Source organism: Macaca fascicularis, chromosome 3 (genome assembly GCF_037993035.2).
Source record: "Macaca fascicularis isolate 582-1 chromosome 3, T2T-MFA8v1.1".
NCBI lineage: Eukaryota > Metazoa > Chordata > Mammalia > Primates > Cercopithecidae > Macaca > Macaca fascicularis.
The window spans coordinates 176,518,635-176,546,400 of record NC_088377.1 but is presented as its reverse complement, the minus strand read 5'-3'; the positions used below and the strand labels follow the sequence as shown (position 1 = coordinate 176,546,400).

Sequence of the window (27,766 nt, the reverse complement as noted above, 5' to 3'; positions counted from 1 at the left end):
TACACACCAGTGCTTTTCTAGGTGAGGCTTTGTGCACATGAGTGGGTGTAGCTTAGAGGAAAGCACAAAACCACATCTGTGTACCATGTGGTATGACTGTTGGTGGTGTGTGTGTGTGTGGTGTGTGTTTCTTGTGTGTGGGGGAGAGAAGGCGTATGTGTGTATGAAAATTGTTCTCAGTATCAACCCAGGATGGGGCTGGAGATCCTCCTTCATCCCTGCACCCTTACATCACAGAGCTTTTCGGCCCTTCTCCAGCATCTTCCCTTTGTAAGAGGAGCCATGTCTAGGTAGAATGGTAAGTGATTTTTTTCTTTCTCTTCTATGTCCCCAGGCAGTAATCCCTCATTTCCTGCCCTACCCCTACTCAGTGCTGAATTCTTTTCAGCAACATTGGTTAGGAAACAAACTCTCAACCAATGAAGGGATGAAAAGTCAAGACAGGGAGATTCCATCAGTCGTGAGGCTCTGGGTGTCACAAATAGTGTGAAAGAGCTAAGTATTGATGTTTGTGACAGATGGGTTCTTGGAGAGTTTTATGAAAATCTAAATTTTTGTGCTCGAGGGGGGATTGTGGTCATGCTATAGAAAGATTTACTGAGGTGGCTTCTTTCGTAAAGAGGGGAAAAACAAAAACCTTAACAGAGGCAGATAAGTCATCACCTATGTACATGTCTGTGTTTTCAATATGGGTTCTCATAGATTGGATTTTCTTTTAAAACAGGGCCTGCCTACACTGCCATGATTAAGAAATAAGTCAGTGTTAAAGGTTTCAGGCCAGATGCAGTGGTTCACGCCGGTAATCCCAACGCTTTGGGAGGCCGAGGTAGGTGGATCACTTGAGGTCAGGAGTTCGAGACCAGCCTGGCCAACATGGTAAACCCCATCTTTACTAAAAACACAACAAATTAGCTGGGCGTGGTGGCAGATTACTGTAATCCTAGCTACTTGGGAGACTGAGGCAGGAGAATCACTTGAACCCGTGAGGTGGAGTTTGCAGTGAGCTGAGATTGGGCCACTTCACTGCAGCCTGAGCAACAGAGCAAGACTCCATCTCAAAAAAAAAGGAAAGAAAAAAGATTTCAATCATCGAACACACTGCCGTTCCTTTTTTTTTCTTTTTTTGAAATGGAGTTTCACTCTTGTCACCCAAGCTGGAGTGCAATGATGTGATCTCAGTGCACTGCAACCTCTGCCTCCCACGTTCGAGAAATTCTCCTGCCTCAGCCTCCCGAGTCCCTGGGATTACAGGTGTACACCACCACACCCGGCTAATTTTGTTATTTTTAGTAGAGACAGGGTTTCACCACGTTGGCCAGGCTGGTCTCGAACTCCTGACCTCAGGTGATCATCCCACCTCGGCCCCCCAAAGTGCTGGGATTATAGGCATGAGCCACCGCGCCTGGCCTGCCCTTCTTTTTGAACAAAGCCACAAGCCTGCAGCCCAGGGGATTGGCATGATGTGACAAGAGGTGTCTCCTGCATCTTACCACCACGCCAGGGCTTCCGGGACTTTCCTCTCTTCCCTTTCTTTCCTCCTTGCTTTTTTTTCTCTGCCTCTTTTTAAAGGCGGAATATTGATTGGTGTTTCTTCTGACATTAAAAAATTTTTCTCTTTCTTTGTCACTTTTTTTTCTTCTCTATATCCCACCCTATGTTGGAAATTAAAGTATGTTTATATTTATTAAAACTAATTTATGGCTCTTTTCCTTTAAAAATTTAGTTCAATAGCTAATGTGCATCTTTCAACCAAGAAATTTATTATGTTTTATATTCACAAAGTTTTTGCTGTTTTCTTTTTCCCTCTATGGGCATGTGGCCCTCAGTATAGATATTTCCCGTGACGCCTTTACAAGGAGAACTAGTAAGTTTCTGCTTTTGTTTGGGTCAGGGTTGGTGGCAGATAAGCCATTTTAGGTGTGTGTGGGTGTACTCACCTGTGCACGCGCACATGTGTAAATTCAGTCAAGGCAGGAGATGTTTGTGAGCCGGTGGCTTTCTAACCCAGCACTCAACACTTAGGGACAAAGTCATATGGAAGAAGCTAAGTCTTATCTACTTTTTGGGCAGTGCCAATATTGGTTTGGAATGCAAGAATAATAAAATATGTTGTATCCAGGACACTGAATAAGTTACATCCAAAAGGAGCTAACATTTATTGAATATGTACTGTGTGGCAGGCCATTTTTTAAGCCTTTAACATTTTAATGAATAGACTTTATTGCTTAGAGCAGAAAAAAAGCGAGTAGAGAGTACAGAGTTCCCACATATTCCCCCCTCCCCAACTCCTGCCCACATTTTCTCCTGCATTTGGAGATAGAGTCTTTGCAGATGTAGTCAAGATGAGGTGATTAGGGTGGTCCCTTATCCAATATAATGGTGTCCTTATGAAAAGGGGAAATTTGGCACAGAGACAAACACACAAGAGGGGAGATAATATGAAGGCATGGTGAGATGCCATGAGAAAGTGGAGACAAGGAAGACCTAAGGTTTTCACCAGAAAGCTGGGAAAGAGAAATGGGGCAAACCCTTCCCCAGCGCATTCAGAGGGAGCCTGGCCATGCTGACACCTCCATTTCAAACTTCAGCTCTCCATAACAGTGGGACAAGAAATTACTGTTATTCTAAACCAACTAGTGTGTGGTACTTTGTTATGGCAGCCCTAAGAAACTATTAGGAACATCTTGCAGTAGTGTGGTACATTTGTTCCAATTGACAAAATGCAATATTCATGCATTATTATTAACTAAAGTTCATAGTTTACATTAAGGTTCACTCTTTGTTGTATAGTTTCAAAGGTTTCACCAAATACCGAATGTCATGTATTCACCATAGTAGCCTCATACAGAATAGTTTCACTGCCCTAAAAATCCCACCTGCTCCACTTGTTCATCCTTTCCCTCTCCTTACTCCCAAATCCTGGCAACCACTGATGTTTTTATGTCTCTACAGCTTTGGCTTTTCCAGAATATCATATAGTTGGAATCATACAGTATATCTGTAGCCTTTTCTGATTGGCATATTCTACTTAACAATACACATTTAAGTTTCCTTCAAGTCTTTTCATGGCTGATAGCTCCGCTGGGCCATTAAAATATATGTAATTTTACTTTATCTGGGTAAGAAATCTGTGAGGTAGCTAGTATAATTCCCATCTTATGGAATTTCAAAGTATATGCTCTTAACCACTATAATAGGACTAATCCACTATTTCGCTCTAGGATTTGTTTTCCATTTCAGGGAACAAACAAGAGTGCCCCAAAGAAGTTCTGAGAGGACTATTATCACTGATTGCCACATTGATTCATTGGATCATATAACCTTAGGTAAGAAATAATCCTAAAAATTACCTGTGCCTTCAGTTTACAACCTGTTTGGTTTAAATCATAGAATTATCAAGTCACAAAAGATCTCAATTGAATCAGCCTTCCAAATGCTTATTTCATCTCCGTTAATTTATTGTTAGGGCTTTGTAAAATTCATAACTCAGGATGGCTGTATCCTCGACAGCATCATTGCATACTCTTCTTCAGTATCTTAGTTTCGTCTCTTATATTGCACCTTCTTCATTACACACATTTCTCCTCTAACCCACTATATTCTCATTCACAACATCATCATTTCTCTGCTCTTGCAAGGAATTCTAGTCTTGGAACACTCAAAACCATTATTAGACAGGTCCTCTCTGACTAGTCATCATTTTGCACCCACTGTAAATTTCATGATTCAGCTACCTCGATGAGGTCTCACAAAAACATTTATACAATCAATATTCAATAAATATTTACCAAACAGCTACTATGTGCCGGGTACTGTTCTAGACACTGGGATATAACAGTGAACAAGACAGAAAAGGTCTTTGCCTTCCTAGAATTGATAGTTCAGACTTTTTTGCTTCTTTAAACTTCCACCAGGCTTATCACACTCATCTTCAACCTTGGACCATACCCATCACCTGCTTTCTGTTTTGTGTTCTTGAGATTCAGTGCTTTGTGGGAGAAAGGGTGCATGTTGTGTCTATCCTAAAGATTTGCATTCATTTCAGTTGTGCCATCGCTGCAACTCAGTGATGTTTCTCTTCATCCTACAGCTATTGGGTGATTTCTGGGTATAACATACTCCAGCAGATTTCCTACCTCTGATCTGCAATGATCACCTTGACCCTTTAACTGTTTTCCTCCCTTGGCAAATAGTGACCTGGAATGAGACCTAGGAGACTGAAACTGAAGCTCTATGAGCTTTGTTTCTCTATAAAGTGAGCTGGTTGGAGAGATAATATTCAAAGTTTCATCTTACTCCACATAATAATACTATGAATGTATACCTGCTTGAGCCAGTAAAGCTGGAGGTATCACGCATGACATATCCATGCTTCTTCCTCCTTCCCAGATGTAAATGTCTTGAGTATCTAAGTCTGTTCTCATTTAATTGTTTGATCTAGAAACCATTAACCTTCCTTTCAAGCTGATCATACCACAGCATCCTAGATAAAAAATATTTTATTACCTCTCAAATATGTCTTACAACTTTCTACCTCTACATTTTTACTCATTCTTTTTAATCCACATCTTCACTATCCATATTTTTATTCCATCATGAATTTCGGGCTCAAATTTTACTTCCCTCATGATACCCTTTCCTGAGAACCCTAGCTTAAGTGTGACAGTTCCCTCCTTGAATGTCTATAATTCATTTTGATAATCAATAACACACTGTCGGCTGCAGCTCATCAATTGTTCTCTTTCACTTGTCTTTAAATATTTGTATTAATATTTTACTTTCCATATGCTTTTGTTCTTAAGGCCACTTATGAAAAGATATAGTCTTTTAAAAAATTTTTCCACAATTGGGACAGAGTAGGCACTCAGAAATTGTAGCCAATTTGAGCCACTGGATTTTTATTCTAGATTTTACCATTCTGAGTATGGAAAATGTAATTCAAGCCAATTCATCTCTCTGTACTTTATTGACTGATCAGTGTTTACAAAGTGAATCAAAGACCTTGGTAATTGACTATGTATGAATCTCAAAAATTATATAAACCCACATTTGCAGTAGTTACACAGTAAATCTGGCAGCACTTTCTTTCCAACTGTACAAAATGAACTTTTGTCCTTTTCGAAAAAATCAATTTATCAACCCACTTTGCTCTTTTCTGAACTGAATGGTTCATTTGGGATTCGAAAACCAAATAAACAAATGGATTATAATGTACAGTTTACACTTAACTTTCGCTCAACCTTCACCATCTTGTTCCAAAACTCTGTGCTACTTTAAAAAAACACATGCATATACCAAGGCAGGTCTGTCAAGAACAGCAGCATAGAAATAAGAATGAATACGATCAACCTGAGGCACTTTGTCCTTTCAAGGTGTTTCTTTTCTCTAATCAGTGGAATCCAAAACACAAAGCCCTACTAAGGGCAGGTTAACAGGTTATGACCTGTTTTTCCCTTGCCTTCCCTGCACAATCTTTTAGTATTACCATTTCTCTATTTGTACTTCTCCACTAGCAAACAGAAGAGCTGGCATTATTAAAGCCAATGTCTTCATGCCCTCTCTTTCACCTTCTGAGTAGCAGACAGTTTTGGTAGTTTAGATCTGTGAAATGATGGTTTTTGTATATACTAACATCAACACTTAGGAAGACACCATGTTTAGGGACTTTAGGTTGTATCTTCCAGTGTTATCACAAATAAAACCACCTTAATTTGGAGCACTTTATATTTTTCAAAACTTTATGGTTACCATTATTTGATCCTCTCAGGGAAGAAGAATCAATTCAACCCCATTTAAAGAAAGGAGACTGAGACATATAAAGCTTTGACATTAGCTCCTTAACCACTACAAATCAGTGGAAAACCAGGATTGGCATTTAGACTAATTTCTAAACCAACTTGAAAGTTGCTTAGAAGAGTGAAGAGAAGTGAAAATGTGCGACATGACTTCTGTTTTGTTTTCAAGCATTTAAATACTTTTCCTTGATGAACCCAAGGAGAATTAGGCTGAAAGACAGAGTTTAATGCTAAATCACAATAGGCAGGCTGCTCTTTTGGCCCCTAGAGAAGAGCAAATGACATAAGTGTAAACCCTAAGGCAAAGTGGAAATTCTCCACTAACTTGTGTCCGTGTGAGAAAAAATGCATAGACTTGCTACAAATATGTAAAGATGCTTTCTAAATGTATGCCTGACTAACAGAGGCATTCACAATATTATCACACATAATTCAGATGCAGGGAGGGCCAGCTCCAGCAGAACTACCCAAAAATGGGGGTGCATGGAAAGGGCAGATCCCTGTCTCTGAAAAAAGCCAGGGAGAAGTGAAGTGGCCATCTGTTTAGGGTTATGGTGAAAATATGTTTTTTAAGATTCTAAGGCTATGTTGTCCAATATGGTAGCCACCAGCCATGAGGTCATTTAAATTTAATTGAAAATAAATAAAATTTAAAATTCAGTTTCACCAGTCCCATTTCAAGAGCTCAGTGGCCATTACGTGGTTAGTGGCCCCCCTATAAGATGGTGCAGAGAACATTTTCACCACTGCAGAAAGTTCTATTGGACAGCCCTGCTATAAGATCTTCCAACTTCTGGCTGGGCATGGTGGCTCACACCTGTGATCCCAGCACTTTGGGAGGCCGAGGCAGGTGGATCACAAGGTCAGGGGATCGAGACCATCCTGGCCAACATGGTGAAACCCTGTCTCTACTCAAATTACAAAAATTAGCTGGGTGTGGTGGTACGCGCCTTGAGTAGTAGTCCCAGCTACTCAAGAGGCTGAGGCAGGAGAATCACTTGAACCCAGGAGGTGGAAGTTGCAGTGAGCCGAGGTCACACCACTGCACTCCAGCCTGGCGACAGAATAAGACTGTCTCAGGAAAAACAAAAAATAGATCTTCCAACTCCTAATATGAAGTGATTGTACTGAGTGAAGTAATGCTATGCACTTCACAGACATGAAGGTAAGTTAGACATGGTCTCTGTCTTCAAAGACCTTACAATCTCATAGAAAAGATATGATAAGGTGTGGTGTTATGTAGGGCAACATCTCAAAGCATGGCTGTGCTCTCCTAATTCCCTCATCGATACTCTCTCCATTTTCCTGTGGAGGCTCTTTGGATGGGGGCAATCTTGCTGTGACTGGGCACTTGCAACTGAGAAAGTAAAATGCTTGGCAAATGCAAAAGAAGCTGAGACACTGGCTGAAGAAAGATCACACTTCAAGTTAAGTAACAAGGCCCAAGAGTGGTTCACATGGAATGAAAGTTCAGAAACCATGGGTCTTTCCCAATTGTAAACATTCTGCAGAGATCACCATATTTTACATAAAAGTAGTTTAATTTGTGCATGACCTTCTGGACTTGCTGAACTACTCATCTTAAAAAAAAAAAAAAATCAGCAACTCATGTGCCTGCTTTTTGTGACTGGTTTGCTCAGCTAACACTTCCAGTTTAGTGATCAAAAACCACATACAGAGCCTTGGCCAGCTATCTTGCTAATATAAAGTAGGAGAGCTTAGATGGCAGGATGCAAATCCATTTATATTGCTGAAAACAATTCAAAGGTGTGTTCTAGAGGTGCTTTGTTAATAGCAGTATTTTTGTATGTGAAGGACAAGCTGTTATTGATCAGTGACTAATTAGTCTCTAGTGAATTATTTGACGTCTGTTCATTATGATCATCAGGTGTGTCTACTGTAGTCTGAAACTGCAAAGCAGGTTAAAAACTATCTTCTAGAAGTTTATAATCCAAGGTGGAAAGCTTTGAAACCCAACTAAAGGACATTATCTGCTATGTCCCTTGGACGTAATAGACATATAATTTAAGCATATACATTTACAGATAAATAATAAGTTGAAAAGTACTTAGATTGAGTCCTCTTTCTTTACATTTAGATGGTAATTTAGATAGTAATGAGTCATTTCGATAGTAGTTTCACTTATTTGTTAGTTTGGGGATACCTGGACTTTTCATCAGGTAGGGAATGGCTCACAGTTGGGGCCTGCTTAAGAATAGCACAAAACCATAGGATCTTTGAACAAGTGACCCAATAACCTGAGTTTGTACTAACACCCATATTGTATTTCTATTGGAACACTTAGTCTCTAGCTTGTATTTTAATTACCAAGTACGTATTTGTCTTCTGTAAAAGGTTGTTATATCTTAGAAGTGATTACTCTCTTTCATGATTCTTCAAAGTTCTTAACCGACTATTTTTCTTATACTCAGCTTTAGGCTCACACTTGTTGAGCTGGAACAGATGCCAGGGCAGTGCTTATTTGTAGAACTTAGTTGTTAAACGAACGAACTTGGCTAAGATGTTATCAAAAGGCGGTGTCTCTGGCTGAGCTCTTAGTAACCTTGGAAATGGTGGTGGTTTACTATGGAACTCTATTTTATATTTTGATTTGTAGTTGCGGTTGTTTTTCTCTAGCGGAAAAGAACTTGGTCTTAGAGAGACATTTCGGTTTCAGGAAGAGGAGTATTAGGCATTTAACCGAGGGAATAGGTTTGTTCTTGGATGTTGAAAGAAAAAGAAGACATGATGAATAAGAAAAGAAGAGAATCAGAATTCAGCTGATATACTTCAAATTTCCGCAGCCTTTGGAAAGTCCTTGCTACTCCTCCATCATAATTAGAGAACACTGACATTCAGAGCCGATTTAAATGTTTCCATCAGTCTAAAAAAAGTGTTGCCTGATTGTGCTTTCTAAGCATGCTCAGTAATTAGAAACATAAGGCACCATTCTGGAGGTTTGCTTGGGACCCTACCCTTCCCAGGCCTTGTGTGGCAACCCATTGGCTACAGGACTTTTATCTTTTCTCACCATCTCTTAGGAGCCCCAGCCTAGATCACAGGAAAAGTGTGAGGTTGCCATGGGCATTCCTGGAAAAACTAGATGCTTCCGGCGCCACTTTAGACTTTAAAATACACAGAAGAAGCTCACTCTGCCTGCCTGTTTCCTCGCTAAAGCACTATAGCTCTGTACTATACGTGGAAGGCAACAGTTCAAGGATTCAAACCAAAAGAGGCAAAAGGAGGATCTTTGTGACAACCAGATTGAAATGGCATCCTTGCTCGCTTCTTAGAACAAGAAAGCTGTTCCAGCAGCTGACGTTAGAGTTCCTCACACTCTTGCTGAAAAACCTATACTTTGCAGAGTGTAGGGTTAGAATACCATCTAAGAAGCAGCAGCAACAGCTTTCTACTTCTGACAATATCTACAAAGAAAATGGAAAAATACTTGTAATCAAGGACTTCAACTCGACAGTTACCTAGCTTGTCAAATTAAAACATGTGGCAACCACCTGCTGAATATCTTGAAAGAATGATACTTTCTTGTTTCTCTCCCTGACTTAAAATCTCCTTGGAGTACATTTGCAATTCCTAATTTTTCACACTTAAACAAAAGCTGTCCACACTATGTTTAAAGATGACTAAGCAATTTTGTATTAAGTAACCAAAGAGCACCCTGCCAATTTTAGAATAATTAAGTTTCTGCAGCCTAATATAAACAGTTCCAAGAACTACATGCGGCCTACCAAAAGTATATATTACAAGTAGTCAATCCTGTGGCCAGCTGGCAGACAGATCAACATATTAAAGTAGAATTGTTCAGAATTTGGAGTATTATTTTTCTTTTCTCCCAGTATTTTTTCTGCATCCAACATTGTTTCTTTGGGAATGTTTTCAAGTACACAAAGCAAGAAACTATTGTGGGATTGCACCTCTTGTAAACGAATGAGCATTTCTCTTGAGATCCTTTGGAATGCACCTATCATTCCCATTTCAATTCCATCTACACAGGCAGCCAAAGAAAAATGGAGCAAATGAATCCACCTTCGTACCCCTCAAGTGAAAGCATTCGTATTTTGCTTGATCACCAGAAAGATCTGCATTGACCGCTGGACAAGTGAATGTGGACATTACGCCATAGGTCTGTTGAGTACCAAAACACCTTTCTAACCCTAGATCCTTGCACTGTGCATTAGTCTGCTCTTGCAGTGCTCTAAAGAACTATCTGAGACTGTGTAATTTATAAAGAAAAGAGTTAATTGGCTCATTATTCTGCAGACTGTATAAGTAACATGGCTGGGGAGGCCTCAGGAGACTTTCTTTTTCTTTTTTTTTAAATGGAGTCTTGCTCTGTCGCCCAGACTGGAGTGCAGTGGCGTGATGTCAGCTCACTGCAAGCTCCCCTTCCTGGGTTCACGCCATTCTCCTGCCTCAGCCTCCCGAGTACAGGCGTGTGCCATCACGCCCGGCTAATTTTTTTTGTATTTTTAGTAGAGATGAGGTTTGACTGTGTTAGCCAGGATGGTCTCTATCTCCTGACCTCATGATCCGCCTGCCTCAGCCTCCCAAAGTGCTGGGATTATAGGCATGAGCCACGACGCCTGGCCCGCCTCAGGACACTTTCAATCGTTGTAGAAGGCAAACAGGAAGCAGGCATGCCTGACATGGCCGAGTAGGAGGAAGAAAGAGCAGGGGAGGTGCTGCACACTTTTAAACAGCCATATCTTGTGAGAACTCACTCAGTATCAGGAGAACAGTAAGGGGGGAAATCCTTCCCCATGATCCAGTCGCCTCCCACCAGGCCCCTCCTCCAACAATGGGGATCACAATTCAACATGAGATTTGGCAGGGACACAAATCCAAACCATATCACACTGCCTTTACCAGATAGCATCGTGGGCCAGAATTTCTTGCTAATAAGGCTAAAGTCACAGATTTATCCCACCAGGAATGAGTTACTCATTTGAGGGGAAAAAATCCTAAACTACAGCCCTGTGCTATGACATTAATCCTGGCCAGCTATATGACAGATATAGCTGACCACCTTAAATCGAGAAAATAGAGATAGTTAGTTTAGCCTATCCTGCCGTGACCTTCAGTAGTGTGTATGGCCAAATGAATGTGAGTGTGTCATCACACAAAAGGCCCGGACATATTCAGCTGCATTATAAGTCCTGTCGTCTTCTGCATTATATTTAAATTCAGATACAGTCAAGAGCAGCTGAGACTCTATAACTATCATCCCAATGAGAACTTTAATAAAAACATTCAATGGCAATCATTAAAAAGTCAGGAAACAACAGATGCTGGAGACCGTGTGGAGAAATAGGAACACTTTTACACTGTTGGTGGGAGTGTAAATTAGTTCAACCATTGTGGAAGACAGTGTGGCAATTCCTCAAGGATTTAGATCTAGAAATACCATTTGACCCAGCAATCCCATTACTGGGTGTATACCCAAAGGATTATAAATCATTTTCCTATAAAGACACATGCACTCATGTTTATCGCAGCACTATTCACAATAGCAAAGACTTGGAACCAACCCAAATGTCCATCAATGATAGACTGAATAAAAAAATTGTGGCACATATACACCATGGAATACTATGCAGCCATAAAAAAGGATGAGTTCATGTCCTTTGCAGGGACATCGATGAAGCTGGAAATCATCATTCTCAGCAAACTAACACAAGAACAGAAAACCAAACACCACATGTATTCACTTATAAGTGGAAGCTGAACAATGAGAACACATGGACACAGGGAGGGGAACATCACACACTGGGACGTGTTTGGGGGGTGGGGGGCTAGGGGAGGGATAGCATTAGGAGAAATACCTAATGTAGGTGATGGGTTGATGGGTGCAGTAAACCACCATGGCACGTGTATACCTATGTAACAAACCTGCACGTTCTGCACATGTACCCCAGAACTTAAAGTATAATAAAAATAAGTAAATAAATAAATTCAATAAATGTTTATGAAATATTATTCATGTACTAGCTACCTTGCTTAGTGTAGGATATAAGATGTGAATGCAACTATTCTGCCCTCAAGATGCTTGTAGCCTGATGGTGGAGATGGGCAATCAACAAATAAAATACAAATTAAGATAATGTCAGGAAGAAACCAAAAAAGAAGAAAAAAAGAAGCTACTATGAGAGAGAACTACAGGAACAATCTAATGGTTTCCTATGTGTTAGATTAAGATCTGGGCAGTGGCTGGGTGCGGTGGCTCAAGCCTGTAATCCCAGCACTTTGGGAGGCCGAGATGGGCGGATCACGAGGTCAGGAGATCGAGACCATCCTGGCTAACACGGTGAAACCCCGTCTCTACTAAAAAATACAAAAAACTAGCCGGGCGAGGTGGCGGGCGCCTGTAGTCCCAGCTACTCGGGAGGCTGAGGCAGGAGAATGGCATAAACCCTGCAGGCGGAGCTTGCAGTGAGCTGAGATCTCGCCACTGCACTCCAGCCCGGGCGACAGAGCCAGACTCTGTCTCAAAAAAAAAAAAAAAAAAAAGATCTGGGCGGTAATCACTTTTTCCAAAAGGAATGGCATTAATATATATATAGACATGAATTCATGCAGGGAACATAAATTTATCAGACTGGAGTTTGTATTCATTCAACAAATTAAATTGACATCGGGTACGTGCCAGACATTCTCTCCCCTACGTGCAGATAAATATAATTCCTTTCCACTTCTGTCTCCTAAATAGGTGGGTGAGGAGAAAAGCAACTAGTCAGATTTGAGGGATGGTGAACTAGTCTCACCCACTTCTTTCCCACTTCAGGTCCTACATAAGTTACAAAAAATTAATGATCCATCAGAAGCTGTTGCCAGAATTCATGCAGACCCAGGGAATCCATGTTAAGACATTAGCTTCCCGTGGCTAAGGTGGGAGGCCTGAAAGAGAGCATCTTTCTAGACCCATCCAGCTCCGTGAACTTCCGACAATAAAAACATGGTTCTAACCCATCATCAAGCAGAAATATGCTGATTTAAACAAAGCTGGTCCACCGTGTTTTTCAAATGCTGGTGCTTGATTCCAAGAAACAAACAGTCCATAATAAATTTATCCCAGTGGCAGAACATCTCACAACCAGCTTTTCCACTTTGAATACCACAAACAGACCTTTTATTTGTTGACACACAGCCCCTGGACATTCATGAAAACAAGATGTTCTCTTGCTGCTTTTTAAGTTAAACAGATTTAAGTCAAGGTCTCAGCTCTCAGCCGAATTTTAAAAACAGATGTTACATAGCAAAAAGGCTGCACTGACCCCAGCAACAAGAGGCTATTTCACTTGAACTTGGATATTCTTTGTCAGCAGGAGAAGTGATCAAAGGTGCTTTAAACTGGAGGCAGGAGCAGCCCAGGGTTTACTACTGTCTCCATTCAGTGACTGCCTAGAAGGTCTGGGAAGCTGTTGGGTATTCGGGACTCTTGTTTTGGGAATAAATGTGGCTGGGAAGGGCTGGTGATTGGGAGGTGCAAATTCCTTGGTTTTGAATGGAGTTATTCAGGAAAAATGATCTTCCTCCCACATACCACCATCTTGTTTCTCTGAAGACCCCAGAAACTCTCTGTGAAATGACTCCACTCTTTCCATCACATGATTCCTTTCCCCACCCTACCCTCCCATGCAAGCACAACTCACAGCCAAGTCAAACTCCTGAGTCCTGCAATGATTTCACCCTCGTTTCTCCTCTGGGCCTTTGTCCCTGGCTTCCTGCCGCCCATAACCTGAAGTGCCCTCCACTCCTGCAAATCCCATATATTTTTCTAGAGTCCAGCTCAAGTCCTATCTTCATCCCAGAACCACCCTCCCTTTCAGCTTCTACAGCAATTATTGGCCTTGTTCTTGGTGATCGATACTACATGGCCTTGTTATTCAAAGGTTTTATACCATCGCTTTCTCTTTACCAAGTCTGAAGCTGCTCGGTGTCAGGGCCTGCATCTCCTCTGACACCCTCTCACAGTGCTGAGTACTTTGCTATGCAGTTATGTATCAATAGAAATATTTGCCGAGTTGAACTCCTTGAAAAGCTTAAGAATCCTGGCCTGAGACTCCAAGTTCCAAATAATGTCGCAGCTATGATCCCCTGTGCTGTTTGCCCCATGTTCTTGTTTTACTTCTTCTGGGCACATTATAGAATTGTGCTTGCCTCTTGTGGTCTTCTGGGGCCAAGTGGCTAATTCTGGTCAGTGAGTTTTGAGCAGAAGTATCATGTCACTTCTAGGGTAGCCTTGCCAGTAGGAGACCCTCCAAAGAGCTCTTTTCTCTCCACCATGGTTGGTAAGATTTCCAGACAGTCATAGTCTGTAGAGGTTGCTAAGCGTGGATGACAGTGATGTGGACTAGAAACCGTTGCCTATCCAGGGTTAGTGACAAAGCATGAGTGATAAACACGTGTTCGTTTTGAAGTTGCTGAGATTTTAGCTGTTTCTGACACCAGTATAACCTAGCTTGTCATGACTGATTAAGTCTTGGCCAGCTCTGACGTTAGGTTGTACTCATTTCTGTTTCTTAGCAAGTACTTGCTCAGATTCTTGATTTCCTATTTCCCTTCTGAGACCTTTAGTTTAGATACAGGGATAAGTAGGTTAACCGGAACACTGTTTGCAGGTAGGGTATCAAGGAGTGGAAGTGACTCATATTTCAATTCCTTATGGGCCCATCTCTCTACTTCAATGAGCCATAAAACTGCCACTAACTATAGCAGTGTTCATGTGTTATGTGATCATTCATTTACATCAGGCATGACAAACTCAAATAGTTTAAAGGACCAAAGAGGTAACTATTTGGGGAGTGGTAGCTTATGAGAAAATGGAGAACATATGCATGCCTGCATCCCTATGAGCATTCAGACTCAAAATTTTTTTTTAAATGCTTGTATTAGTCTATTCTCACACTGCTAATAAAGACATATCTGAGAGTGGGTAATTTATAAAGGAAAGAGGTTTAATGGACTCACAGTTCCACATGGCTGGGGAGGCCTCACAATCATGGCGGAAAGTAAATGAGGAGCAAAGGGACGTCTTACATGGCGGCAGGCAAGAGAGTGTGTGTATGGGGGAAATCCCCTTTATAAAACCATCAGATCTTGTGAGACTTATTCACCATCACATGAGAACAGCACAGGGCAAAACCCACTCCCAAGATTCAATTACTTCCCACCTGGTCCCTCCCATGACACATGGGGATTATCACAATTCAAGGTGAGATTTGAGTGGGGACACAAAGCCAAACCACATCAATGCTGGACAAGGGAAGCACATTTGCAGGGCAGCATGGGCCTTGGGTTGCTGGTTTGTGACCCTGATTTCTACAGTCTTTCACTGATGACTGACCATGTGCCATGTTAGGCACTGTGAGGAGTTGCAAGAGTGAACCCACAAGCAATCCCATACAGCTTTCAGTCTAGATGGATAAGTTGATTTATTTAGACAACAGTTATGTAGCACTTACTATGTGCCAAGCACAGTTCTAAGAACTGTGATAATATCAGTTTAAATCCTTGTGACAATCCTTATTATCTCCATTTTACAGATGAAAAGACAGAGGCCCGGAGAAGGTGAGTCATTGGCCCACGGTCACATAGCTAGTAAGTGGTAGAGCTGGGATCTACATCCAGGCAACCCAGCCCCAGATTGTATGCTTTTAATTACAACACTCTGTTACATCTCACAAGACCTGTAAATGGATGATACAAAGTAGACTGTGGCAAGGACCTCAATGATGAAATGATCACGTGATTGCCTGGAAGGATTTATGTTCTTCTTCTAATGCTCTTACTAGGAGCTGTTTCCTGTCAGCAGGAGGCCTTGGCCTGCTTGATGTTAGGTTCCGTTCATATTTGATGTTTATTAATGAAGTAAAAATGAATCTTCTGTTTATATTCACTTGTGCTCTGGCAAACTGATTTATTATTTCACTTAAGTGGGGTTCACTTTAGAAAATAAGCTGAATTTGTCTTAAAGCCTTAAAAAAATAAATGATCACATTTCACACTTTGACGATTTCTTTGCTTTGCTCACTTAATTAGCTTTAGACATGATGCTAAATCATCTCAGTTTATCTGTGTCAGTTTCAGGGCAGGTCCAGGTTTTGTGGGACCTGAAGATTATTTGAGAGGCCTTCTTGGAAAACCAGAATACAATAGTAAATGTAAAAAGTTAGGCACGGGGGTGTTGAGGCAAGGACCTCTCCCCGTGAGAGGCCCTATGGCTTAAGCTCTACTGACTTTGGGGTAAATTGGCTTCTGGTCTCTCATCATTGATTCTCATGAGCATTTCATAAAAATATCACAGCACCCTTATTTTGCTTTTAAGTTCAATTACTAGCAGCTCTCCATATCCATGGGTTCTGCATCCATAGAGTCAATCAACCAGGGATAGAAACATAATTAAAAAAAAATGTAATTGAAAAAACCATACAACAATAAAAAAATAGGAAATATAGTATAATAGTGATTTACATAGCATTTGCATTTTATTAGGTGTTAGAAGTAGAGATGATTTAAAGTATACACGAGAATCTGCATAGATTATATGCAAATACTATGCCTTTGTATATCAGGGAATTGAGCATCAGTATATTTTGGTATCCTGGGAGTCCTGAAACCAATCCCCTATGGATACAGAGGAAGGAGCATACTTGAAACTACTTTATAATCTGCTTTTAACAACATTCTATACAAAAGTTATAATCTAGGAAACAAATAAGGAAGGGGCAATTATGCATTACCCTTCAAGTGATTTGCAGAAAAGTAGATTTACAGATACGGGCAGTGCATGCCTGTGTTTTGCCTATAAACTGCATAATAAAGTATGATAGGTAGATGAGAGGGCAGAGAAATTTACAATATTATGACCCTTTGCCAAGACGAGGCCAATGAAAAATAAATACAGTATCAGAAATCACAATTTACGTCACTGAACGCGTCATTGGATTCACAAAATGTTCCACTGCATTTAATTTTTAAAAAGTCCATTTTATGGTAAGGAATACTAGAATTGCAAATGTAACACAGACCTAATATGGCACGTGAGATGGAGAAGGTCCAATCCAGTGATATCTGTAGAGTGAATGAATTAATGCATGTTTAAGGAAGGTGCTAATGGTGGTCACAGGCTTCCCTCATCAACCCCAACTTATAATTGCATTTTTAAATTTATAAACCATGAGCCAGTAATGGGAGACAGTTACATAGATCCCTGGAGTCTCTCATAATAACAAATGTCTTTATATTTATACTTTTGTAATTCTGTGTGAAATCAGATTCAGCATCATGGTATCATATACTTATGGGAGGAATTCTTTGAGGAACTTGGAGAAAATGCTCCTAAAAGTGCTTCTTCCTTAGGGTCCAACATGAATGCAATATGTTTGCATTCATTCCCGTCTGCATCCTGTGGATATGATAAAATGCTTTCCCCCAAACTCAGGACGCCCCATTCCATGATATATCATATTTGCTCATTCAAGAACAGGATTCAATATTAACGTTGGCCTTCTTTACTGCTCTTTAGCAACGTGTTTTCAGCCAAGTATATTAAACTAGTCAGCTGCCCTTTTCTCCTGTCAGTAAAACAGCCAGTATCCTAAAATCACAGCTCATTTGTACCACATTGGCGTGAATATTCAGACTCCATTTGTCTCTAGCTCTTAGAGGCTGGTGTTAGAGTGGGTGATGGACATTTTGTTTTGAATTAGCAAAAGGGAGGAGGAAAGAAAAAATCCAAGTTATAAGTTTGAGCTAAAATATGTTTCAGGGAATGCAGCTCTGCCTTTTCCTCTAGGAAATGTCTATTTAAAAAAAAAAAAATCTAGATTTAATTTGGCACTAGGTTGAGCCTGGGATGCAGAGAATAGTAGGAAGGAAAATGTCTTAGGGTTTTTTTTTTTTCCCCCTAGACTGTTTGTTCTGCTTAAGTCCTATTAGAGTATTGTTGCACGGAGTGGCATGAGATGTGCACAACTTAATCTTGTTAGGCATCCTACAGCAGAGTTCAGAAGCAGTTGAGTCTGTGTCCTGCAACTGTACAAATCCTATTAGAGTTGGAACCTTAGGAAAGGCTTGATAGTTTTTGGTTCAGAGCTAAACAGCACAATCATTCTTTTCTCTTTACTTGTGTACTCACGCGCGCTTATGGGAACGAAAGCCTGGAAAGGAGTTCTAGACAAGAGCTCCTGGCACCGTTGTGTGTTTTACTCCCTGCTCTGTCCCTCTTCTCAGCACAGTCTTTCTCTGTCAATGGTCACGCCAGGCAGGAAGGTGTGTTTTTGTAGAGGTGCCTCTCAAGACCAGGTGCAATTCCCTGGCTGGGGAAACACGTTTATTTGGGCAAAGTTACTAAAGCTGCACGTGGTGATGTTGGAATGTCCTCCACCCTCTTTACTATGAAGGTTTCCAGAATGCTGGGAGTCCCATGGTGTCTGTGACCTTGTGTCCCCTCAATCCTTAACCAGATCTGGACTGTGCCCAGACTCATCGTGGATTTTGATTCTCATATCTCATGACAAGGACCCTGAGAGCAGTCTCCTTGAGAGGAGACTCCCAGGGAAGGGAGTGGATGCCAGACCTTCTCCCATATGAGCCTAGTTCTACAGCTACTACCGAAAACCCACAGGAAGGAATCTTAGTTTAAGAAATATCCCTTCAGATCCTACTATAAAAGGCTTGGGCCCACCTAAACCAAAGGAGACTAAGGACTTTGTCAGGGTTTCCAGGGAGGCTCATTTTGCAAAACTCAAGAAAAGAAGAAGAAAATAAAAACCCAAACTTCTCTTTCCACTCCATCTGGAGCTTCAACTGACTCCAAAAATATTGACCCACAGTGGTTATAAAATCTCCCATTTGAAAATGAGGGCAAAGTCTTCGAAGTGCTTACAACTCAAAGCATTTCTTTTACATGCTCATAGGAAAATGATCCTTCTCTCCAAACCTGTGAGCTGATTGAAATTAATGAAACACAGTCGGGAGGCACCTATGTTGGCCACCAGCCATCATTCATTGGAAAACCCCAACTAGACCATTCATGGATTGCAAAGGGTTTCCTCTTGCTTTCCACATTTCTCATTTGATATACATAGCAATTTGCATAAAATCACTGACCCAGGTGTCACTGACATTTTGGGTACCTTCAAGAAAATGGGCATCTTTTTCCTGGCTACTCCAAGAACACAAAGAGGAAAGTGTGAAAGTGGGTTCTTGGAGATAGCTGGTGTCTCAATATACATTTAAAACGATCGGATGAGGCAGGAGAATAAAGAAACGCGGGAGGTGGCTTCCAGATCTCTGATAGTCTCTTCTGCTAATAATCAGAAAATCACCCTGAAGATCAAGGGTTTCTATTAAGGAAGGAGAACTAAGGGAGAGAGAAGAAAAATAAAGTAAAAGCAAGGCGAGAACTTAAAGGAAAAGAAATAACACTTTGGAAAATAAAAGAGAGATGAATAAATACCTTTACCCCTTTCATTTGCATCATGCTAGCAGAGCAAATTAGGGAAATTCAGCCCAGGGGTTAATATGACTCCATGAGAAATGACATTTGATGGTGAGGCCTAGAGAGGGGAGGCTGGTAATGACTGTCAGGGGTCATGGCCTGGCCCCTCCACTCTCTGGTCTGGCAGGGAAACCCTAAAATACTGCCAAAGCTTATTCTAGGGAGCAAGTGGAGTGGGACAATCAGCAGGGGACAATGGACAAAGGAGGAAGTTCAAGGAAAAAGAGGCACAGTCCTCCACCCCTATCTGGGGCCTTTACTGACTAAACAATATGATGCTCTGTGACCACTGCATTGCAGCCACCTGACCCTGAAAACGACCTGCCCCTGTCTCTCTTTGGTCATTAAGGATTCTCATCCTGGCCTCCCCTTCTGTCCATTCTGATCAGCTCTGATTGGCTGATGAAGAAAATGGGCCCAAAGGAAGTTTGTCTAGGATTCCCTGAGCAGGCAGCAGGGGAGTCAGACAATGACCATAGGTGGAGTTAGCAAGAAGGGAGCAAAGGTGGGTGGGGCTAAGCTCACAGGAATGGTTTGGGGCATAGTCCCCAAAAGACAGGACAGAGAAGGAACAAAATAGGTCCAAAAACGCAAGGGAAGAAAAAATACACACATTAGCTCATCTACATGTTCTCACACAGCTTCATTAGAAGTATTGTGTAGTGTTCTTCCTCTTGGACGGGTCCTTCTCCTATTATCTAGCAGGAAAAGTTTCCATATACAATTTCTGATGGAATCTTTAAGTCACTGCTCCTCTCCCTCTACAGTCTTCCTTGGTGGCCTCATCCATTGACACACTGCTGCTTCCTGCCTGTAGGCGGTGACTGTGAACACCTCTGGTTCTCACCTGACCTTCAGACCTGCATATGCATTGTTTTCTAGACACGTGCCCTTGCATGTCCCCCAGGCTTTAAACTCAGTAAGTCCCTCTTGGATTCCCAAACAGTATTCTCATGGAAAGGCCACCTTAACTGGGGCATGCTCGTGCTATTTACTGTTTCCTGCCTCTTTGGGAGAAAGGTAACTCTCCTGCCATTAGTCAATCACACCTTTCTTTCAATCTTTCTCCTCAGCCTTAACTTATTTCTACCTGTCTTAGGGAGCAGGAAGTGAGGAGAAAGCATCATTAATACTCATCCTTTGGAGACAGTCTTAAAGCAAATAAATTGTAGGTTCAGAAGCTGCATCTAATCCTCTTTCCATTCATTCATTCATTCATTCATTCAACAAATATTACAAAGTATCTACTGTATACAAAACATCTCCTCTAGTGCCTTTTACATCTCCTCTAGTGCTATGAGAGATGTAAAAGGCACACTCTCTGATTTCAGAATTTATAGACTGTCATAAGGAAATGAGAGCTGTACACAAATGACTATAATACACTGTAGGAACTGCAAATGCTCTGAGAGTAATGTAATCGCTAAGGGAGTTCAGAAGGGGAGAATCGGAGGGAAGCCCATGTGCAATAAACAAAAAAATCAGCATATTAGAGAGAGAAAATGATGGCAGCAGCATTATGGACTGAATAGTATTTCCCCCAAATTCATACGTTGAAATCCTAACTTTCAGGACCTCAGAATGTAACTGCATTTGGAGATAAGTTCTTCAAAGAGCGATTAAGTTAAAATGAGGTCTTTAGGGTGGGCCTAATCCAATATGACTGGTGTTTTTACAAGAAGAGGAAATTTGGGCACAGAGAGAAAGACACCAGACAGGTGTGTGCCTGGAGAGACTACCATGTGAAGACACAGGGAGAAGGTGGCCATCTGCAAGGAGGGCCTCGAGAAATCCACCATGCCAGCACCTTGATCTCAGACTTCCAGCCTCCAGAATGGTGAGAAAAGAAATCTCTGTTGTTTAAGCCACCCAGTCTGTGGATTTTCACTATGGCAGCCTGAGAAAACTTGCAGGGGGGCAACAGATAGAATCTTGAAACAACAATTGCCTGAGTGGTGTGCTGAACTCCTGAAGAACTTTCCTACCTACTGGAGCCAAGCTCAGCAAAACTGTGAATGAGTGAAGTGTCCTTTGGTTTCTCCATCCTCTAAAGTGGAAATCCCCTCTTTCACCTCCCTAGGTGGTCCTTGTTCTGGTAGAAGTTTTCTTCCCAGGTGAGAGATTTGTTGAAAGTGAGGGGTACTTAGTGCTCCTGAGATCACCAGTGTTTGCACAAAGGTGAGCTTATTCATCTTGGAAGGCTGACTCATGTTGTCTTTATTGATTCAAATCACTAGCATTTTCACAAGAAGTGAAGACTTCATGATTTATCAGGACGGTTTTGTGAAAGATATTAATTATATTGCAGGAAACATTTAACAATAAAGAAAAAAAATCAGATTACAAAACAGGATACAAGACTTGATAGATCCTTCAAAACTTGATAGATTCTAACTGATTAATTAACTGGTAAGTAAAGTAGGAGGGCCGTAGCAGAAAAACTGGTCTCTCACAGTGCATCTTTAGATGTAAGAAGTTAGAATACCAGGCACAGAGACTGGGTAATTCCTAAGAGCAGAGCCCAAAGTATTAATAAAACATAAACTTTACTCACAGGTCAGCAATCAGATGTCTGAGCCTTCTGGTAGATCACCAATCCCTGTGGAATTTGATTTGATGATCTTGAAATGTTCCAATGATACCTGGAATAAAAGGAGGATCGAAACATAATTAAGTTGAATGAATTTTAGTTAATACAGACTATATATTTTCAAATATCATTTCTTCCTCAAGTACTGTTGTTAGAATCTAAAGGAAGAAATAAGGCAGCGGTAGAAATAGCTATTGTGCATTTGCATTTTAAGGAAAATACAATTATTGCAGAGTCCATCTCAGAATTATTCTGAATAAATTATTCTGGAGAAAGAGGTATAGTTAAGACAAACCCGGGGACAGTATCTAATTGCCAAGTTTCTTTTTGGCTGCTCCCAATCCCCTCAGTATTTTTATTTTAAAATTTGAGAATGAATAAAGGGAAAGTGAAGGAAGAAAATGTTATAAGTGGAAAACTTTTTGGTCTATAGTGTCTGTGTATGTCCACAAACTATCTTGTTAGTGAGACAAAGACAGAAAGGCTTTCAAGAGAAAACATAAAATGAATGGCAGAATCACTAACAGTAGAGTTTGCCTTCAGATAATCTCTTTCCTTTCTATTTTCAGATTTAGGGTCTAAGGGCCAGAGTTGCGAAAGCATCTCACTCCCTGTTTTAAGATCTTTCTCTCCCATCAGTTACCTTGCAACTTCAAATAGATGCCCGGGTGAACCATTCCTCACTTGAGCCCTTTAAGCCATAGCTTAAAGCAGTGCCCGACACACAGATGCTGGCTGCCCTGGCTCAGAAGCAGTTGCCAAAGGTCTCTGCAGGGAAAGCTGAGTCTAGACCGGAGGTAGTAAGGAAGGAAAAGGCCCAAGATGAAGGAAGACGGGAAGGGAGCTGGGCCCTGTTAGGCAAATGAGCCTGTCTTCCTCCCCGAGTCCCCATTGCAGCCAGTGGCAAACAGCCAGGGACTAGTTATTGCTCCTTTGATTTAACCATCTCCTCAGGCATGGGGAGAAATGAGTTTTATATGAAAACATTTACTATGGGAGAACCAAGGTATAATAAAAAGAAAGAAGTAATTTCTTCCCTCTTGATCAGATTTCTAGTCCTCTAAGTATAGTGATTTTCTTAGAACCCTCAGGAAAAGTCATTTAGTAGCATGAACAACTGTAACTAGCACCTTTCTAGTTAAACATTTCTAAAAACATTGCTAGCACATATTTACAGGAGACGGTTAGTATCCTAATTTAAAATCTCTATTGCAAGTATTCTCAGAAAGATGGCAGGCCGGGCACGGTGGCTCACGCCTATAATCCCAGCACTTTGGGAGGCTGAGGGGGGTGGATCACAAGGTCAGGAGATCGAGACCATCCTGTGAATGGTGAAACCCCATCTCTACTAAAAATCCAAAAAAGTAGCTGGGCGAGGTGGCGGGCGCCTGTAGTCCCAGCTACTCGGGGCTGAGGCGGGAGAATGGCATGAACCCGGGAGGCGGAGCTTGCAATGAGCTGAGGTTGCGCCACTGCACTCCACCCTGGGCGACAGAGTCAGACTCCGTCTCAAAAACAAAACAAAACGAAAAAACAAAAACAAACCAAAAAAAGATGGCATTTTCCAAATGGATACTAAGAGGCTGGTGGTGGGGGAAGAGGGGAGGATGTTATGATAACTTATTTCAACAGAGAATCATTGTAAAGGTTAAATTAGGGATCCTTTACAAAAATCAATAATTGTAAATAACTAACAAGAAGACCCAGATTTTCATTAATTTAAAATTTTATCTTACATGGTTGAATTAGGGTCTCTGATTTCAACATTACCGTTTTTATAAAACAATTCCTCAGTGACTTTTTCATAATATGATTTGCTTTCATTATGGAAATAATAATAACAACTATTGTTTGTTAAGTATTTTTCAGTGATAGGTCTTGTGCTAAACACATTGCACACATTATTTCATTTGATTACTGTAACAACCTTGTAAAATACATATTCTTATCTTAGGATAAGCACTGAGAAGTTCCTTGGCTGAAGTCATTTGCCCGAATTCACCCCGCTAGTGGTGAGGCCAGTATTCAAAGCCAGGGCCTGACCCACCGTGCTGGGTGTATCTGGTGGATACAGGAGCACATTTGTTTGTTCACTGAGTGAGTCCTCTGCTCCAGGACACAGCACACAGTGATGTACAAGGGCTCTGCTTCCATGGAGCTTATATTCTGCTGGAGTTCAGACAACACACATTTCTGATGGTGAGCAAATAAAAAACAGCAGGATGTAAAGAGGTCCACTGAGGGTCCCTGGAGGTTGGTTGGTGAGGGACAGTCTCTCTGAACAGGAGACATCTAGGCTAAAAACACATTTCTAGGAAGAAGCCCCCAATGTAAAGATCTGAGGGAAGCATGTTCCAGGCAGAGCCCTTGAGAAGCCTGATGTGAGGCTTTTACGAGATGGCTGTGTGCTCTGGGATCATGAAACTCTTCCAAGTTACTCAGTCCATGTGAGATTCAGGCTCATATGTCTGTTCGTAGAGTACACAATGCTGAAAGATGTGCTGGACAGAGGGTCTTACCAAAAAACGATCCCCACAGGGCTGCCCTTGCTGGAAAGCATGAGGATCTGTCCCTGCCCAGAGATGAAAGTGCCAAAGAAGCACATGGTCACCTTTTTATCCAGTGCCCAGAGGGATGGAGGTTCCCCACTCCATTTTTTGCTTGGTAGACTTCAAGAGAGCTGTGTTCTACAGGCTTGCACGAGCTCCTTTCATACATTACAGGATAAGGCAGATCATTTCTTAATAACAGACAGAAAAATGAAAAGCTACAGGACATAATCCTTAAAATGAGAAAGGAATGGCAAGTAGCTATTTCAATCATAGTTGGCAGGAAGTCACATAATTTGTGGGGATGGAAATTAAAATAAAATATTCAAAAATAGATCGATAGGTTTTAGTCAGAATGAGTCAGTAATAATGAAACATTATTAATTGTCTCTGCTTTGCATTTATAGTTAAACATGGGAGCGAGGAGTATGTTAGAAGAAAAGAAATATATGATCTTAGGGAATTTGGGTCATTTAAATAAATACTAACAAGTGAATTGCCCTTGAAAAAGTCATTTAACCACTCAATTCCTTCATCTGTAACATGAAGCATTTGGAATAGATTTGCAACAGTACTTCGATTCGGCTGATTTATTTCTACCATCTTTCCATGAAAAAAAAATTTATTGTGTATGTGAATGACCTTGATATCATTTTGAATAAAACAAGTTCAACCAAGTTTCCCCTTTTCAGCATCTAACAGGGTGCTCAGAGAAGAGTATTACTTTTCAAGTCCACCTACCCCTACTCCTTCTCTATTATTTCTAAGAGATGACTGCATTTTATAACTCTAAGAGAAATGATAATATATTACATAATAATATCTATAATTTATTGAATGCCTACTATTTGCAAGGTACTTGATGTCTGTTCTTTCATTTAATCTTCACGAGAAAACTGTGAAACTGGTTGTTTTTTTATTATCCCCACTTGGAAGTAAGATTCATTGTCACATGGTTAATAAATGACCAAGTTAGAATTAAAACCCAGGTTTGTTTTATTCCAAAGCTCCTTCCATGACTGGATACATGGAGCAGCCATAGCTGCCAACATTGACATTTTCTTTTACCTTTTTGAGTTCTATACAACATTTTTCTTTAAATGTTTTGGAGGAGATCGTTGATGAGTTTGTGGAATGTAGCTAGACCGATGTAGGTATCTGCCTAAATGGAATACCTTGTGGCAGTCCAGTGCTTTCATTGAGAACAACTAGAAACTCTGGATAATATTCCACAAAACCAAAATTAATTTGGAGGCATCCCAGAACTGCTGTGGTAACCAGGATTTGAGGGACCAACATCTTAGAGAGAAGGAAGGCCTGGAAAAGTAATCTCACATTCAGTGATTTCCCCCTCAAGGAATTTGGTGTACTTAAGATACAAAGGACAAGAAGATACAAGAGAGAAACTAAGTAGAACATTTCTGAGAAGCAGAGCAGAGTCTTAGCAGTCTTGTGGAGCTGAGTAGAAAACAACTTTAAGTGCAAGAGGGAAGGACCATTCTGGGGTGACAGAGCTGTGAATATATCTTATTCATGGTGATTGTTATTTAACTATATGCACTTGTCAAAACTTGCAGAACTGTACACTGAAAAGAGTAAATTTTACTGTATGCAGATTACACTGTGATAAACGGTCTTGGATACAACCTTAGTTAGGACCTTTGGAGAATTCAGCCACGGAGAGGGAGCAAACCAGAGGTTGAAGGAGTCATGCAAAATGGAAGAGGAGTTGTAGGTCAGCTCAGCCCCGTTTCACTGAAGAGAACTTTCCCAACTCCATTGAAACAACCAGAAGGTAAGACAATCCCTATCTGTAGGAAAGTAACATCATCCCACACCTAAATGAATATCTATATGGAAAAAGGAAAATCAAAACTTGACCTCTATTTAGCATCATTCCCTCAAATTCTTTCAGATTGATTGTAGATCTAAATGTGAAAACTTACACATTTGGACTTTCAGAAAAAAAAAAATCTCCATGATTTTGGGATAGGCAAATATTTTGTAAACAGGACATAAAAATAAAAAACTTGTGTTGCATTAAAACTAAAAACCATAAAAAGAGTGACAATGAAAGCCATAGATTGAGAAAATAATATTAGCAATATGGATGACAAAGAACTTGTATCTGGAATATATAAACAATTTCCACACATCAAAAAGAAAAAGATGGATGATCTAGTAGAGAAATAAGTAATGATTTCAACAGGCATTTCACAAAAGAAGATATTTAAAATTGCCAACAACTAAAAAATAAATTAGCCAGGTGTGGTGGTGCATGCCTGTAGTCTCAGCTACCTGGGAAGCTGAGGTGGGAGGATCTCTTGAGCCAGGGAGGTCAAAGCCACAGTATGCCATGATCGTGACAGTGCACTCCAGCCTGGGGACAGAGAGAGACCTTGTCTCAAAACAAAAACAAAAACAAAAAGACAAAAAGGTCAACAAGCATATGAAAAAGTGCTGAATCTCATTAATCATTAGAAAAATTCAAATTGAAACTTATGATGAACTAAAGCTACATGTCACTAGAATAGCTAAAATTTAAAAGACATAAATCAAAATGTTAGTGAGCAACTGAAATGCTCATGCACTGCTGTGGGAATATAAATTGGCAAAATCACTTGGGAAAAAGATTTGACAGCACGTGCTAAAGCTGAATATTTGTATACCCGTGACCCAGAGATCTTACTCATAGGCATATATACAACAAAAATCCATGCATATATTCACCAGAAGACATGAACTTGAACGTTCATAGCAGTACTATTAGTAATAGCCACGAAATGGAAATAACCTCAATGTCTATCAACAGCAAAATGGATAAATCGTGGGAGGTAAACAATGAAACCCTATATAGCAATTAGAATGATCTAAGTGTTGCTCAGGCAATCAATCTCAGAATCATAATGTAAACAACACAACAAAAAATTACTGTATGATTTCATTAATATAAAAACCAAAGCCCAGACAAAATTAATATTTCATGTTAGAAATCAGAATAATGGTTATCATGAGGTAGTGGCTGGGTGGGGGAAGGCATGACTCTGAAGGAACATTTGGGGGGCTTTTGAGTGCAAGTAGTATTCTGTTTTGTGATCTGGATGCTGACTACTCAGTTGCGTTCATTCTGTGAAAGTGCATCATTCTGTACAATTATAAATTGTGCACTTCTCTATATGTCACACATCATTAAAAAGATTATTTTTAGAACATGTGAATAGAAAAAGATGAAGCTTTAGTCTGGAAAGATGACAACTCAAGGGAATTTATGAGCTCAAAATATATAAAATCATGAAGGTTCACTATCTCTGGT

General features: G+C 40.6%; 1 protein-coding gene and 1 long non-coding RNA gene across 32 annotated transcripts in view; one reads left to right on the top strand and one right to left on the bottom strand.

Moving 5' to 3' along the window:
* CALD1 (caldesmon 1) overlaps nucleotides 1-27,766 on the bottom strand; it is a 236,492-nt gene that overhangs the window by 110,341 nt on the left and 98,385 nt on the right. For all 30 annotated transcript variants that reach the window (XR_010585850.1, XR_012432882.1, XR_012432887.1 and 27 more), the window contains exon 2: nucleotides 21,869-21,956. The gene's annotated coding sequence lies outside the window, so the exon portion shown is untranslated. The remainder of the gene's footprint in view (nucleotides 1-21,868; nucleotides 21,957-27,766) is intronic.
* Nucleotides 134-26,182, top strand: LOC102131755 (uncharacterized). 2 transcript variants are annotated; one of them, XR_010585857.2, is made up of 3 exons: nucleotides 134-298; nucleotides 3,241-3,326; nucleotides 26,069-26,182. It is a non-coding gene; the product is annotated as an uncharacterized lncRNA (long non-coding RNA). The 2 variants fall into 2 exon arrangements; XR_012432903.1 differs by lacking the exon at nucleotides 26,069-26,182 and adding an exon at nucleotides 15,356-15,451.